Genomic DNA, 18184 nt, shown 5'->3' with positions numbered 1-18184 from the left:
AAGCAGGCTCCCTGCAGAGCAGGGAGCCGAATGCGAGGCTCGATCCCAGGACTCTGGGATCATGACCTGAGCCGAAGGCAGACGCTTAACGACTGAGCCACCCAGGCGCCCCATTTAAAGGCTTCCTTTGATGAATGCCTCTATTTTTAATTATTGCTCTTCTTGAAAAACTCACTTTCAAATGAAATGGGAGCGTGGGGACTCTGGCTCGAAGGCCCTGGTTATCTCTGAAGATGAGGCTGCCAGTTTGTTTGAAAGTTAATATACAGAAATCCCAGATACTTGCCCTCACAAGAAGAGTACTTGCTCATGGAAGATGGGTTCCAAAAAGAGATTAAGTAAAAGCCTCTAGGACTAATGGGCCCTCCTGCATCCCTGCTTGGCTTCCGGAATGTTGGCAGCAGGGTTTTTCTCATGTGCACCCAGCCACGCAGAGAAGGAGGATTTCTCTTTAGAGAAAAGATCTGCAGACCCTGAAACTTTCAGCTTGCCACTTCCATTTCACTATGGAGAAGCCCACCCGTCTCCGACTCCCATCCTCACGTACAGACCTCCTAACCTAGCTTCTTAGGGTCTTCCTATTAAATATGCAGCCAAAGAAAACCAGGCATTTGAGGAAACTATTATGAAAGACAGAGACAAATGCAAACAGAAAAAAAGAAAGTCTGAAAAAGCAAAAAAGGGAGCAAAGGATACTGCAGCCATGAAGTAAGAGCAGGAGGCTCTAAAGATTGAAAAGGGGTATTCCAAGACCAAGAGTTCTGGGAAAGCAAAACTATGCAACCAAATACACATATATATCTATACACACATGCACTGGAAGATAAAATTGAGGGGCACCTGGGTGACTCAGTCAGTTAAGTGTCTGCCTTCAGCTCAGGTCATGATCCAAGGGTCCTGGGATCAAGCCCCACATCGGGCTCCCTGCTCAGTGGGGAGTCTGCCTCTCCCTCTGCCCCTCCCCCTACTTGTGCACTTTTTCTCTCTCCGTCAAATAAATACATAAAATCTTTTAAAAAATAAAAAGAAGATAAAATTGAGCATATCTCCTGGAAAGTAAACCCAAAAGGCAAAGACAGAAATTGAATTTAAAGAAGGAAGAAAGGAAGAGGGAAGGAGGAAGGAAGGAAGCTAAGTAGGAAGGAAGGCGGGAGGGAGGAAGGAAGAATGGGAGGGCATGTGGGCATCAGTCCAGGAGGCTCAGCCTCTTGATTCTACGAGTCCAGAGAGGAAGAACAAGGAAGACAGGAGAAGAATCAGGAGAGCAAGTGAAGGGCATGAGTTCCCAGACTGATGCCCAGCACAAAACAAAAAGAAAGGGGGGAAAAAAACAGGAAAAAAAAAAAGACCTACACCAAGACACAGCATCATGAAATTTCAAACCAGCAGGGATAAAGAAATGAGTTAAAGCTTCCAGAGAGGAGGCGGAAACAGAGTTTACTTAAAAGGAGGGAAAGACTGGAAATCAGAACGGAGTCAGACTTCAGAACAGCAGAAGCTAAAAGGCCATGAACGGGGTAGGCTTTCAAAATGGAGGGCAGATGATTTCAAAGTTGGGACTTTGGCAGGATGTGAAATTGAGAGCCATTCTCAGACATGCAAGGTCTCAAATAAATCATCCCCATGTACCTTTCCTGGGGAAGTTCCTGGAGCATCTGGTCCCTCACGATAAGGGCAGAAATTAAGACCCGGGCATTAGGAAAGATGCCCAGACTGTTGGGGGAGGGAGAGGCCACCACGTGGCGGGTCTGGATGGCCTCTCAGGCCTAGAGAGCCTGGGACAGCATCTCCAAGCAAAGAACAAAACCCGCAGATCACCTTATGTATCTGATCACACTGAGAGAAGAGTTCTGGCTTTGGCCGAGTTTGAGATGATTTCGTGATAGACACATTGAAAATTTAACTCCCAGAAAGCATTAAATTGGATAGAAAGGAAGGTGGATCATAGCACAGGATGCAGCTTGACTGCGGTGCACAAGATTCGCAGAGTCATGACAATGTTAAGCCTTGAATGTTGACACAACACAAAAGGCAGGTAACTGAGTGTGGACGGTGGGCGTGGGAGTGGTGGGGGTGCAGCTGAGTGGTCACCTTGACCTTCTGCACAGGAAGCGGGGTCAACACCACAGTAGCTGAAAATGTCTCACCCTGGAAGATACATACAATGAAAAGCATTTAGGCAAGAAGCTAATGTCTTTTTTTTCCCAACAAGCAAACTTCATAGGAGTTTGAAAAAAATGATGCGTTATGTGAGTGGGATAAAAAGGACGGGACTCGTTGGTTCATAAAAGGTGCTGTGAATTTGGATGGTAGCTGTGCTGGGCGCTACGGTGATGATTAAGAGTTTCCCTTTCAATAATCAAAGTGACTCTCTCAATAAAAATAGAAAGAAATGCCTACCTAACACAATCTAAGGCCTTTAACTCCGGAGAAGAGGATGAAACGGGTATTTCCTTTAATTTTTATGAGTGCAGGAGTTATTTCTGAGTTAGGTTGGGCTGTCGTGCAGTCAGCCTGCTGTTCTCAAATGTATTGGGTGTCAGGACCCTTTTCCATTCGTGATCAGTGAGGACCCATTGGGCTTTTATTTGTGTGGGTCTCATCAATTGACAGTTACCATATTAAAAATTAAAACTGAGGGTGCCTGGGTGGCTCAGGTCTGCCTTCGGCTCAGGTTATGATCCCGGGGTCCTGGGATCGAGTCCCACATCGGGTTCCCTGCTTGGCAGGGAGCTTGTTTCTCCCTCTTCCTCTGCCCCTCCCCGCTGCTTGCACTCTCTCACTCTCTCTGTCTCAAATAAAGTCTTTGAAAAAAAACTAAAACAGAGAAATTTGAAAATATGTTTATCTAAAAGGTCAATAATAAACTCACAACATATAACCATAGACATATTTTTATTCAAAACAGTTGGAAGAGAGGCATTGCTTTGCATGATGGCAAATCTTGTCAAGACCTGGGTGAAAGGACAGTGGGACTCTCCTGTCTACTTCTGCATTCATTCTGTTGCCATATATATGTTGTTTGGGATGAAGTATGTGAAGAAATTTCAGCCTCAAACAGATATATGGTTAGAAAAGGGAGGAGTATTTTATTTTATTTTTTAAATAATTTTTATTTATTTATTTGAGAGAGAGAGAGAGAGCACCAGCGGGGTGAGGGGCAGAGGGAGAAGCAGACTCCACCCTGAGCAGGGAGCCCGACACGGGGCTCAGTCCCAGGACTCCAGGATCATGACTCGAGCCGAAGGCAGATGCCCAACTGACTGAGCCACCTACGTGCCCCAAGCGAGGAGTATTTTAATAGCCTCTTAGAAAATTGTGGATAGTCTTCTGGACAAGTAGTAGTTTCTTATAACGTTAGTTGCAATGTGGAATCTGAAGCCATATTAATAAATCTTCACAGCCTACATAACAGAATCTATTCTATTACATTAAAATCTACCCATCTCTCCTGCACTGTGAGTGGATCTTTACCCCATGCATGATTTTGTAATATCATGCATTGGTCATTTGGAAAATACTGGGTCACTGACTAATGCAGATCTTCCAAATGTCGACCCATTTCATTACACAGTATTCAAAAAGCAAAATCAGGGGTGCCTGGGTGGCTCAGTCGTTAAGCGTCTGCCTTCAGCTCAGGTCATGATCCCAGGGTCCTGGGATCGAGCCCCGTATCGGGCTCCCTGCTCAGCGGGAAGCCTGCTTCTCCCTTCCCCACTCCCCCTGCTTGTGTTCCCTCTCTCTCGCTGTGTCTCTCTCTATCAAATAAATAAATAAAACCTTTAAAAAAAAAAAAAAAAAGCAAAATCACCTTTGTTAATAACACCACCCATCTCCTTCCGAGAAGTCTCTAAGTATTGGGAAGCTGTCAAGCTCATTATGACAGACCCAGCTTTTCCAAAATTCTAACTTCTGCTTGAAAACATTGCATCGTTGGCAACAAATATGGTCAGTTGTTTGCCTTGAAGTGACAGGCTCCCTTTGTCCATTTCGGAAAAAATGTCTGCCAAATACCCAAGTCTGAGAAACGACAGTTTGTTGGTTTTTCAATGTCTCATTTAAAAGGCAGCTCAACCACACGCATGTTTTTCTTCAAGAATACCATCGTATTGCAGCTTGAAACACGAGTATTTTCTGTGTACTTCTTGTTTTTTCACACAGAATATTAAAATGACACGTATTAAAGGGTTGAGATTTAATAAAATGAATAAAAATTTTTTTAAGAGAGGGAGAGAGGTGGGGTGGGGAGGGGCACAGGGAGAAGGAGAGAGAGAATCTGAAGCAGGCTCCATGCCCAGCACAGAGCCCGACACAGGGCTCGATCTCACCACCCTGAGATCATGACCTGAGCTGAAATCAAAAGTGGGACCCTTAACTGACTGAGCCACCCAGGCGCCCCTAAAATGAATAAAGTTTACTGCACCCTCAAGGATGCTCTTAAGTGAAACTGGCTTATTTCCCGCGCAGTGGAAGGTTAGTGTTATTTGCCGCCAGCTCGGTGTGAGATGAGGTTCTGGAGTTTTCCAGGGCGCAGACTTCGATGGGGCATGGGCAGTGGTGGGGAAACAGCAGATATCGCCTTCGTGTTATCATGAGACGTTTTGACCTAGACTCCCTGGAAAGGTTGCAGGGACCCCCAGGAGTCCTCTGACCATGCTTTGAGAACCACCAGTATAACTCAGAGGTGTTTCGCTGCTGTTGCAAGGTGTTCCTGCGACCCATACATCTCTCAGAATTCCACTGACAGAGACAGGGACTGAGGAGTTGCATAGGATTTAGGACCAGAACCTTGTCCCCCATTTGGACCTAATCTTAACACACAAGCCGCTCCCTGGAGGGAAAGGGTTCTTAACCACCCACGTTTCAGCAGGAAAATAATAAGCCATTACCATTTTCCTTTAAAATTATTCATGTTTGATAAAAGGAGAAATGCTAAGTCGCCTTTATTCTTTGCCACTCCCATATTTGTGTGTGTGCACGCGTGTGCACATGTTTTCTCCCAGATATGTAGACTCTATACCTGAATATACCTTTAAAAAGTGCCAACTGACATGTCTGAAGAGTTTGGTCCAGATTCATTTTTCACTCTATTGTGCCTTAAAAAATGAATGAGTTGAAATCATCTTTCCCTCAGGCCGAACTTAGTCCTTATAGACACCGGCTACTCTGTGTTGAAGGGAAACTTGACGATGTTTAGTGACAAACAACACTTCCTGTGACTCATGTCCCACACGTATAACTAAATCTTCCAACCCAGGGTTCTTCAGGAGTTATACACCATCTTCCTTTATTACCCACTTTATGACTAAAAACTACAGTAAGAAAAAATCTTGACCCACGACTCACACACATGTACATATAACTAAGACAGCTTTCTTGAAACAATGATCCCCCTCAATGCAAATTGATATGTCTATGATATTTCATTTTTTTAAGATTTTATTTATTTATTTGTCAGAGAGAGAGAGCACAAGCACAAGCAGGGGTAGTGGTAGGCAGAGGGAGAAGCAGGCCTCCGGCTGAGCAGGGAGCCCGATGCGGGACTCGATCCCAGGACCCTGGGATCATGAGCTGAGCCGGAGGCAGACGCTTAACCAAGCCACCCAGGCGTCCCAATGATATTTCATTTTAAACCACGCCACTCCTGACCCATTAAACTACTTTCATTACCCATGAGTGGGTCACACTCTGCAGCTTTTGAACCACTGGTTTAGACTTGGTTTCTTACAGGCTGGTTTCTCATATTCCACTTGTAGTAGATGTGCTCGTGCTGAGTGACAAGGAGCTGCTTCTTGTCAAACGTGTCTCTTCTCTTTCTGTCTCTTGACTTCTCTTCTTGCTTTCTTGAGAGGACCCTGTCTTCTCATTGAAAGTATCCCCCTTTGCCCGTGTGGATGCCAACCCTGGAGTTTTGGCTCTCGATGCTGACTTCTCTCATTCTCCTAGAGCAGTTTTCCCAAAGTGTAGGATGAATACCCCTAGGGTATGCAAGATGATTTTAGGTGATATAAGGAAGAACATTTTAATAGCTACATATTTGTGTATCCGGAAAAAAATATATCTAGAACATACCTACAATTTCCTGGAATTGTTGCCTAAAGACTAATTTTTTTATTTTTTTATTTTTTTTTTATTTTTTTTTTTAAAGATTTTATTTATTTATTTGAGAGAGAGAGCATGAGAGGGAGGAGGGTCAGAGGGAGAAGCAGACTCCCTGCCGAGCAGGGAGCCCGATGTGGGACTCGATCCCGGGACTCCAGGATCATGACCTGAGCCGAAGGCAGTCGCTTAACCAACTGAGCCACCCAGGCGCCCCAAGACTAATTTTTTTAAAGTCAGTTTTGAATAATTGTACAGGTTGCGTGGAAATATGATGAAATGGCACCTGACTGGAGTTTGGGAAGCAGAACTGATGAACCCAGGCCCTGTCATTCTCACCCAACACGGCACACACCGCCCACTCCACTCACATAATCATCGCGACCCTAGTTACCTACCAAGGGTACTTCTTAGACGGCCAATCAACATCGGAAATTTAGCTGGTTTACCCCAGCATTTCTCCTTTCTTCTTACCTCATATAGCTCATCCTGTCAATTTCCCCGATATCCTAGTGTCTTCTATTTATTTCCTGATCCACTGAAATATCAAGTCCAAACTCTTTTTTTTAAATCTCTGCAATACTTCTCAGAGTAGCTTGCTTGATTTTTACATTCATTGTAAAAACATCGTAAACATTCTTGCTGGTTCCAGGCTCTCCCATATCCATCCCTTTCCACTCAACACCGGCATTAAGATCTTCTGATATTGTCCAAACAGTCTGAGAAGATTACATTCGCCCCTCGAGTCCTACCTCATGAAATCTAATTCTATCCCCTTGGCTCCCAGGGGTCCCCACTGATCTGTCCCTAATTTCTCTACAAGAACACTCCGCTCTCGGATAAAGGCCATTCACCTGCTGTGTCCTGCCAGTGTCTTCACCTTTAGAGCTTTTCCTCTGCTGTGGCCACCACCTGAAGTGCTCCCCCACCCCTCACTTCCTTCCAATCTGCCTCAATACGTCTCCTAAAGGAAGCCTTACCTCTCAAAGTGTTCCTTAGCATTTGCATACACTATGCTGTTGCTAGAGTTGGTTGTTTTTGTGTGTGTGTGTGTGTGTGTATTTTCTTTTTACTTAAACTGCTTTGTCATTTTTTTTAAGATTTATTTATTTAGAGAGAGAGAGTTCGTGCACAAGATGGGGGAGCAGCAGAGAGAGAGAGAGAGGGAGAACAGGGGTAGGGGGTAGACGGGGGCAGAGGCAGCGGGAGAGAGAGAATCTCAAGCAGACTCCCCGCTGAGCACGGATCCCAATGAGAGGCTCAGCCTCACGACCCTGAGATCATGACCTGAGCGGAAATCAAGAGTCGGACACTTAATGGACTGAGCCGCCCAGGCGCCCCTCCTTTGTAATTACAGTTTTCACAATTAGGCTAAAACCTCCGCCCAATTAGCGTATCACCTCCTGAGGGCAGGGCCTAGATCTAATATAATTCCCAAATATCATGTAGGATGTTTTGTCTGTAAAGTAACAGAAATGGTACAGGTCTGCTCGGTGACGTCACCAAGGACCCAAGCTCTTTCTCGGCACTGGCTTCAGCTGAAGGCTGGTCCTCAGTAGCAGGCAGCGCCCTGTGCTCTCCGTGGCAAGCTGCGGTGGGGCGAGGTTGTGCGTGCCTGCGTGCGGGCACCAGCTCTCTTCAGCCGTAAGCCCTTCCTTTTACTCCGGGACAGTAAGAAAGATTGTCACCATCGTGACTCATGTAAGGAAAGGGTATATACGGTGACAAAATTCGGGCCTTATTCTAGGAAAGAAGGTGGTAGAAGAATGGATGCTATGTAGACAGTCAGTAGTATCCAGCACAACATAGCACAATGTGCCACACTCTGAGGGGTACACAGTGCTAATACAGGGTATGCAGCTGAGCCTAAAGTGGGGTACATGTGCGTATATATACATGCCCATATACACACATGTATTCTTATTTATGTAATCCATAATTACATAACATTCATACATAATTCATAATTACATATATAACATGCTGTAGAGTATGAGAAATACTATCTCTTCTGAATCAAGGAATAAATAAAATGACACATTGAGCTAAGAATCAGAATGTACATATAACACACAAAACACATAAGAATAGATAGAATACCATGTCACGGAACTACAGTGTAAAGAACTAAAGGTAAGAGGCACTAGATGACATGACTGCTTGCGTGGAAAATCCTAAATAACCAGCAAAACAGCCACTAGAACTCACAAGTAAATTTATCAAGGTCATAGGGTACAAAGCTAATATACAAAAATCAGTGATATCTTTATGTGCTAGCAGCAAACAATTGGGAAATGAAATCTGAAAAACAATTTCATTTCCAAAAGCATCAAAAAAAACCCTAAGATACTAAGGAATAAATTTAGTAAAAGATATGTAGGACCTCTACACTGAAACCCACAAAAGATGACTGAGAGAGATCAAAGACACAAAGGAACAGAAGGACCCACCATGGTCCTGAATTGGAAGGCCTGACATTGTTAAGAGGTAAATTCTTGCCAAATTGACTGACAGATCAAACGCAATCCCAACCAAAATTTCAGTAGGCTTCTTGTTATTCTGAAGTGTATGTGGAAATGCAGAGGACTTAGAGGAGCCAGAGTGATTTTTTAAACGAAGAACGAAGTTGGAGAATGCTCATTACATGATTTCAAGTCTTACCACAGAGCTACAATAATCAAGAAAGGGCGGTCATGACAAAAGTATAGATATACATCATTGAGCAGAATGGAGAGGCCAGACTTAGATGCCCGATGTATGGTAGGTTGATTTTATTTTTTTATTTTATTTTATTTTATTTTTAGATTTTTTTTTATTTATTTGAGAGAGAGAGAATGAGAGATAGAGAGCACGAGAGGGAAGAGGGTCAGAGGGAGAAGCAGACTCCCTGCTCAGCAGGGAGCCCAATGTGGGACTCGATCCCGGGACTCCAGGATCATGACCTGAGCCGAAGGCAGTTGCATAACCAACTGAGGCACCCAGGCGCCCGGTAGGTTGATTTTAGATAAATGCTGAAGCTATCTTTTATTTTCATTGGGGAACATAAAGTCTTCTTAATAAACAATATGGAACAATTGATATCAGCATGGGGGGGGAAATGAACCTAAGCTCTTACCACACATCATAATAAAAAAGTTAAACCAAAATAGATCAGAGGCCTAAATACAAAAGTCAAAATTTAAGAATTCTAGAAGGAAATATTGAAGAACATCTTCACAGTCTTGGGGGGGGGGCGGGCAAAAATTTCTTAGGATGCAAAATGCATGAATCATTAAAGGATAAATTGGATCTTATCAAAATTTTAAAATTTTGCTGTCTGAAAGACATGGTTAGGAATGTGAAAAAGCATAGCACAGAATGGGATAAAATGTTCACAATACGTGTATCCAACAAAGGGTCAGACCTGAAGGCTCCACTGGGGAAGGATCCATTTCCAAGCTCATGTGGTTGATGGCAAGATTCAGTTCCTTGCAGACTGTTGGAGAGAAGACCCCAGTTACTTGCCACATGGACCTTTCCAACATGGTAGTTTGCTTCATCAAAGCCAGCAAGGGACAGAGTCTGAGAGTAAGACAGAAATCACAGTTTCATGTAGCCTAAACATGGAAGCAATATCCCATCACCTTTGCTTGTTCTGTTGGTTAGAAGCAAGTCATTATATCTAACTTACATTCAGGGAGCAGGAATTACACAAGAACATGAGTCCCAGGAGGTGGGGATCATCAGTGGCCATCTTAGAGTCTCCTGCCACATTCATATAACTCAACGTGGACAAAAGAAGTCTGATCAAAAAGTGGGCAAAAGATGTGTACAGTCACTTCACTAAAGAAGATACATGGGGTGCCTGGGTGGCTCAGTTGGTTAAGTGACTGCCTTCGGCTCAGGGCATGATCCTGGAGTCCCGGGATCGAGTCCCGCATCGGGCTCCCTGCTCGGCGGGGAGTCTGCTTCTCCCTCTGAGCCTCCTCCCTCTCATGCTCTCTGTCTCTCATTCTCTCTCTCGCAAATAAATAAATAAAATCTTTAAAAAAAAAAAAAAAAAAAGAAGATACATGAATGTCCAATAAACACATAAAAAGATATCATCAGGCCTCAAGGAGATGTAAATTAAAACCACAAGGAGAAACCATTACCCACCCACTAGAATAACTAAAGAAAAAGAAAGAAAGAAAAACAAAAGGACTATACCAAGTTTTGATGAGGATATGCAACAACTGGAGTTCTCATATGGTGAAAGGTAAAATGATCCAGCCAATATGCAAAACTGGCTGTTTCTCATGTTAAACGTATACCTCCCATATGACCCAGTCGTTCTACCCTTTGCTATTTATCCAAGAGGAATGAAGATGTATCCACACAAAGATTTGACTGTTTGTTTATAGCAGCTTTATTCACCATGGTCAAAAATTGGAAACATCCCAAGTTCCATCAACAGGTGAATGCAAAATATGGCGGATCCATGCAATGGGGACACTACTCAGCAGCAAACTGAACAAAAGACTGTTATACCCAACCAGGTGAATGAATCTCAAAATCCTTATGCTAAGTGAAGTAATCCAGGTGCAAACAAGTGTTTACCAAATGCTTCCATGTATATAAAATTCTGGAAAATATCTATGGCAGCAAAACCAAGACCACCGGTGGCCCTGAAACGGCAGAAGGAAGGAGGGATGAACCACACAGGGGCACGAGGAAACGTTCGGGGTGATAAAAATATTTTGTATCTTGATTGTAGTGGTGGTTTTATGTTGGCTGATCAGACTGTGCACTTGAAATGGATCCGGTTTATTGTAGGTAAATTATTTCAATAAGAAAGAGACTCTATCTTTCTTAAAATTTTGATTTATAGTTTGCAGTATGCAGATCCTGCATCTGCATTTAGCTGGTCGGCTCTGTGTCCCTCCTCTCCCTGCCCCGCCCCCCCGCCCCGTTCACATCAATCCTCCTGATAGCTATGTAACACCATAAATAACAGTGAATAAAGATCACTGAATTCCCCAGAGCCAAGGGCAGAAGACGCAACAGAAGCATTAACCAGGCCCCTTTGATTTCAGCTTGACTATTGGACTTCCTTCTGAACACTTTATGTAGAACAGAGCAGAAAAAATGGAAGTAGTCTGTTAATCATTTCTGTAACTTTTCACCAATTTCTGGCCAGAGTTTCTATAAATGAAGGGATTAAAAAGACAAAAACTATTATCAGTGGTCTGTTCTGGAAAGGGCTAACAAGTAGGCCAGTTGTAAGGGAAAGAGTAGAGAACCGTGAAAAAGCCTTCCTGTGACTTTAGATCATTTTTTGTGTTGCTTTATTTTTTTTTAAAGATTTTATTTTTAAGTAATCTCCACACCCACGTGGGACTCAAACTCACAACCCCTAGATCAAGAGTCCCATGCTCCACTGACTGAGCCGGCCAGGAGCCCCCTTTTGTGTTGCTTTATAACAGAAACCCAGCACAAAGTTTATGGCTTGATGCATTAAAAATTGAAAGGTTAATTGAACTTATTGAGCAATACTTATTTTTTTTATTGGCAAAGTATTATGGGATGACAAGAATTATCAAGAGAATAGAATGTATTTAGCTCCCAGTAAATCCTGTCAAACACAAACCTAATAATAAAATATTTTGGTTAGCAGAAAATAAAACCAAATTTGGGTCTACTTGTCTAAAAGCAAGAGAAAAACATATTTCAGACCCTGACTCCTGGGTCCACAGAAGTGGAACTTGAAGAGTTACAGACTAACCCTATGTATGTGTAGGGTTCCTCCTTCTTTGATGTGAATTTCTAATCTTACCAGATATTTTAGTGACCCACCTACCACGGTGCCTGGCATGCAGCAGATATTAAATATTTGCTCAATGTCTGTCTTCAAAATCTTAACATTGTCTACTTTTTGGAAGTTAGAAGATAGTTTAACAGAAAGAATCCAGGCAAAAGGGACTTTTTTTGTTTGTTTAGTTCGTTTTCTTCATCTCTTATCTAATCGTCTGAAACAGATTTTCAGCAGACTTTAACTGTAAAATTGGTTACCACTCTGAAAAAAATATTGTGGAATAGATGCTCTCTAAAGGCAATCATACGTAAATGTTAGGAAGGAACCAAGTTTATTTGGTAGCATCTGAAATTGTTATTTGGAAAACTATCAAAATGAATAAAACCTTTTCTCCAAATACACTGATTGATCAGAAGAATTAATAGTTATACTGTCAAGTATTTTAAGTTTTTGAGTTTTTATCAAATCTCTACACCACTTTAAAAAAGTCAATTGTTTTCACTTAACAGAAATTAAAGCTATGGGGTGGGGACCAGAGCTGGCTGAGCTCCCCACCGATTTCCAAACCAGGATGTGGAGTGCTGTGGACAAGTCTCATCCTCGGAGGGAGTCTATTAAAATAAAAATGTTTCCTGCAACCCCTTCTTACTTAGCACAGGCACTTTGTTTTTTCTTCTAAATGTCAGTTCCATTGCTCAAGGGAAAGCAGCTATAAGCATTGGTAAATAGGAATGAGGTCCAGAAGAAACATGAGTAAATGGAATGAAATCATCTCTGAGCCCATTGATGCTATCAAAATCAATTGTTTACCTGCCACGTTTTCTGATTTGCTAAGAATGCACAATTCACTTCACTCAATTATTTTTGGAACGCCTACTATGTGCCAGGCACAGGAGATAGAAAGATGATCAGTCTTCAGAGATTACGGGATTTGGGGAAACAGCAAAGTAAATCCCAACCCTGTGTTAAGTCCTCATAGAAAGAAATAGGTGGGTTAAGAGAAGCAGTTAACCAGGTGAGCTGTAGAAGAGGTCAAGAATCAGGAAGTGCTTCCTGGTGAAGGCTGAGCCTTCCTCCTTAAGACTCATTCTTAAAGGAATGGGGAGAACTAGCCAAGTGTCAGAAGTAGGGAGGGAGGCCAGAATGATCAAACCCTTAGTGCTCTGAGCCTAAGCACGGGGGACACAGAGAAAATTGGCAAGATAAGATGAAGAAATGAAAGGATCCGACCCCTGCTCTGCGCTAAGGAGCTCACAAGGCATCCCTAAAGGTCCCTAGAGCCATTGAATAGTTCTAAACGGGGGGTAACAGGAACAAGGCTGTATGTTTAAAAGGTCAGTCTGGCTCCAGCACGAGATGAGATGAGACAGGGGAAGCCCAGCTGAGCATTGCAGCAGAGATGGAGACCAGCGGGGCGGCCTCTGAGGACAGGAAGACAGGTGGCGAGGACTCAGGGCTACTTTCGAGGGATGAGTTTCGGTTGTCCATAGAAAATTCCAGGACACCGCCAGGAAGAAGTCCCGAGCTCAGGCTTGCTGGGAGCTTGTGATTGAGGCTTGGAAGTAGTCCGCGCAGAGGAGGGAGAGTCAAAGCTGGTCCGAGAGCCGAGCAAGTCGCAGAACAGGCAGCTCCTGTCCTGGCACTGGTGGGCGCCCCGTCCTACCTCCTCTTCCACACAGAGGACGCCTTTGTTCAAGGAAGACAGTGGGGGTGGGGGTGGGGAGGCGTGGAAACGGCAGAGCTGCAGGTTTCCACACGCTAAATTATTCAGGAGCTACTTATCCAGTATTTAAGGTTGATTTACTTCTTGCAGAAGCTATTTAAGATAAAATAAAAGGTAAAGTGAACTCATATCCGACCTCAGTGCCTCAAGGAAAGCTTTTTTGGCAGTCATTTCATGAATAGGTTTTCCTGCCCGATGGTCGTTCAGAATATACCTAGGCACAGTTATGTAAGACGAACCTTAATAATTTAGCATTTCTCACCAACCAGCAAGTCATACTGGTAATGGCTCCATGGTTTTCAGGCATCCTGTCGATAAAGTTCAACTCCAGCCTCCTGCTCCCTCCCATCACGCTGGAGGTTGGCCGCCCAGACCCGCTGCAGAAGCCTATAGAATACGGGTAGAAATACTGCGATCTGCACGAGGCCCAGCTAGGAAAACCCGTCTCCTCTCGACTATGATCTGCCAGTTTAGCTCTCAAGAGAGATGAGATGGCATCACACATGCAAACCCCTTCTCTGCATGCAGCACGTTGCCCAAACCCTTCTCTTTCCTGGCTTCCCCGTCTCCCTGAAATAGCTCACATGGAGCCTGGCATATAAGTCAGTTGAGATTTTAAGAAAACATCACCTAAAATATCACCACGACAGGGCAACTGACAGCCCCCAACTTTAAATTATTTGTGCTAATTAATCCATCGCGCATTTGACCCTGTCGACATGTATATGCATGCCTGAAACGCTCGGCAGACCCTCAAATTCCTGAAAATGACCTGGTGTATTACAGAGAGCAGTTTAATCCCTGAGATGTCTCACCAAGTGAAAGTAAGCTCTGGAAAAAAATTCTGCCTCGCTAACCTATAATACAGGAACGTTTTTATTTCTGTCTTCTCCTGCACACCCATGATCAAGTGGAGTGAAGCCTGAGAAACTCAGAGTAATTTGTTTTAATTTCCATTCTCTCCCAACTTCCACAGCAATGGGTACAGGACTTTTTAGTCTGAGGACCACGTTTGCACGCTCACTGCCTCCAGACACACATATTCCTGTTTATGGCCCATTTCTGCCTCCCAAAAAAACCCCAACTCATCCGGATTATAGGTGAAATCGATGGTGCTCCCAATAAACACCAATTAGGGATTTGTTTTTACAATTATACCAGAATTACTACAAGAAATTAAAACATAGATTTTTTAAAAATGAGGTTGATTGACACTTCCACTATGTACCCCCGTGCTTTTTTTTTTTTAATTAAGCTTTTTATTTTGAGCTCATTGTAGATTCACATACAGTTAGTTGTAAGAGATGAGTGCCCTCCACCTAGTTTCCCCCAATGGTAACATCTTGCAAAACTAGAGTGCAGGAGAAATTGAAACCCTCACACATTGCTAGTGAAAATTTAAAAAGGTGCAGCTTCTGTGGAAAACAGTTTGGCAGTTTCTCAAAATGTTAAATATAGAGTTACCATATGACCCAGAAATTCCATTCCTGGGTCTATACCCAAGAGAAATGAAAACATATGTCCGCACAGATCCTTGTAGTTGAATATTGTAGCAGCAATATTCACAATAGTCAAAACGGGAAGAACACCTAAATACCCATCAACTGATGAATGGATAAGCAAAATGTGGTATATGAATACAATGGAATATTATTCAGCAATAAAAAGAAAGGAAGTGTTGATCCATGTTAGAAAGTGGATGAACCTTGAAAACAGTATGCTGAGTGAAAGGAGCTAGAAATAAAAGACCACATATTATATGATTAAATTTCTATGAAATGGCCAGAATAGGCAAATCTATGGAGACAGAAAATAGGTTAGTGGTTGCCTAGGCTGGGAATAGGGGTTAAGGGAGTGATAGGCAGTGACCACTAGAGGTTATAGGGTTTCTCTTTGGGATGATGAAATGTTGGAAACAGAGATGGTTGCACAACTCTATGAATATACTGAAGACGTATTTTATGGTATGTGAATCCTATCTCAATAAAGATTTTTTTTTAAAGATTTGTTTATTTGAAAGAGAGAGTGCATGAGCAGGAGGGGCAGAGAGAGAGGGAGAGAGAATCTCAAGCAGACTCCACACTGGACCCTGAGATCAGGACCTGAGCTTAAACAAATTGGATGCTCAACTGACTACACCACTCAGGCGCCCCTCAATAAAGATTTTTTTTTTTTTTTAAATTAACCCAATATCGGAGTGCCTAGGTGGCTCAGTCGGTTAAGTGTCTGCCTTTGGCTCAGGTCATGATCCCAGGGTCCTGGGATTGAGCCCTGCATCAGGCTCCCTGCTCAGCAGGAAGTCTGCTTCTCCCTCTCCCTCTGCCCCTCCACCCACTTGTGCTCTCTCTCTCAAGTAAATAAATAAGTAATCTTTAAAAAAAAAAAACAACCCAATTGGTTATTTTCTCCACACAATTAAATCAGCGTGGCTTGACTTGTGGGAGAAAGAATATAGTACATCACAAGCAGAATGGTGACATTGATTCAGTGAAGATCCAGAATGGTTCCATCACCACAAGGATCCCTCATGCTGCCTTTTATAGCAACAGGTCCCTCTGTCCCCAGTTCCCCCCCCAACCCCTGCACCCACTGATCTGTTCTCCACTTCTATAATCTTGTCATTTCAAGAATGCTATATAAATGGAATAACACCGTATGTACCTTTTGGGGATTGGCTTTTCATTCAGCCTAATTCCTTGGACATTCATGCAAGTAGTTGTATGTATCAATAGTTCATTCCTTTTTGTTGCTGAGGACTATTTTCCATGGTTGGGATGTAACGTAGTTTGTTTAACCATTTGCCCGCTGAACAACATCTGGTATATTCCAGTTTGGGCTATTGCAGATGAAACATGGTATACAGGTTTTCCCGTAAACATAAGCCTTCGTTTCCCCGGAATAAATGCCCAAGATGGCAAATGATGTGTCATATGGCAACTGTATGTGTGGTTTCATAAAAAACTACCAGGTTGTTTTCCAGAGCTGTGGTGCGACTTCCCGTCCCCACAGCGATGCAGAAGGGATCCTGTTTCTCGTCATCCTCACCAGCATTTGGTGTTGCTCATTGTTTTTATTTTGGCCATTCTAATAGGTGTGTGGTCACAGCTTACTGTGGTTTTAATCTGTATTTCCCTAATGGCTGATGTTGTTGAACATCTTTTCATGTGCTTACTGCCATTCATCTTTTTCAGTGAAGTGTCTCTTCATATCTTTTGCCCATATTCTGAATTCTGACTTTTATTTTTCTATTATTGAGTTTTGAAAGGTCTTGACATATACCCGACGCTAGTCATTTGTTGGCTGTGTGGTTTTACAAGTATTTTCTCCCACTCTGTCTCTTGTCCTTTCATCTTCTTAACAGGGTCTGCCACAGAGCAAACATTTCTAATTTTAATGAGGTCCAATTTGTTCATTTTACCTTTTATGGATCATGCTCCTGATATCAAGTCTTACTCTTTGCCTAGGAGATCCCAAAGATTTTTTTTTCTACAAGTTGTATAGTTTTACATCTTATTTTCAAGTCCATGACCCAATTTGAGCTCATTTTTGTATAAGATGTGAGGCTTATGTGAAGGTTTATTTTTTTGCCTATCAAGCTTTGCTCCAACACCACTGTTTTTGCACCTTCCTCAAACAACAGTTCGATATACTTCTGTGGGTCTATTTCTAGATTCCCTATTTGTTTCTTTTGATTATTGTGTCTGTCTCCCTACCAGTACCACAATGTCTTGATTACTCCCCCTTCGATCATTTTCAAGATTGTTTTAGCTACTCTCCAGCCTATGCCTTTCTGTATAAATTTCAGAATAAGCTCATCTTGTCTACAGAAAATCTTGTTAGGATTTTGGTAGGAATTGCATTAAACGTAGAGATCAGTCCAGGGGAGAACTGGCATCCTTACTAATTTGGGTCTTCCAAAACATTAACATGAGATGTCTCTCCATTTCTTTAGGTCTTCTTTCATTGCAATCACATATTGTAATTTTCAGCATACAGATCTTGCACATGGTTTCTCAAGTGTGGATCCCTTCTGCACTGGGAGGGAAACGAAGGCTTATGTTTACGGGAAAACCTGCACATTTAATTTTCTTTGCAGTGATTATAAATTATGTATTGTTTTTAATATCACTTTACACATGGTCATTGTTAGTATATAGAAATGCAATTGATTTTTGTGTGTTGACATTGTAGCCTATGACTTTGCTGAACTCACTAGTTCTAGTTGCGGTTGTTAGGTTTTGGTTTGGTTTGGGGTTTTTTTTGTTTTTGTTTTGTTTTTCAGTAGATTCCTTGGAACTTTTTACGAAGAAAACCATGTCATCTGCACATAGGGATGATTTTATTTCTTCCTCTGCAATTTGTATGCCTTTTCTTTCTCTTTATTGCCTTACTGCGGTGGCTGGAACTTCCAGTACTACCTTGAGTAAGAGTAGCCTGGGAAAAGAGGCATAGTAGCCTTGTTCCTGAACTTAGAGGGCAAGCATTCAGGCTCTTGCTGTTAAGGAAGACATAGCTGTAGGGTTTGCTGGGGTTTTTTGTTTGTTTTTTTACCACCAAAGGTCTTACAAAATTAGTTTTGTCCTCTCCTT

The 18184-nt window shown here is 42.6% G+C and overlaps 1 protein-coding gene across 3 annotated transcripts in view; it reads left to right on the top strand.

Moving 5' to 3' along the window:
* The window catches only part of PRKAG2 (protein kinase AMP-activated non-catalytic subunit gamma 2), a 255974-nt gene that overhangs the window by 179456 nt on the left and 58334 nt on the right, over positions 1 to 18184 (top strand). The window lies entirely within an intron of this gene.

The sequence above is a fragment of the Neomonachus schauinslandi genome, chromosome 12 (genome assembly GCF_002201575.2).
Source record: "Neomonachus schauinslandi chromosome 12, ASM220157v2, whole genome shotgun sequence".
Classification (NCBI taxonomy): Eukaryota; Metazoa; Chordata; class Mammalia; order Carnivora; family Phocidae; genus Neomonachus; species Neomonachus schauinslandi.
This window is presented reverse-complemented; position numbering and strand designations above follow the sequence as displayed.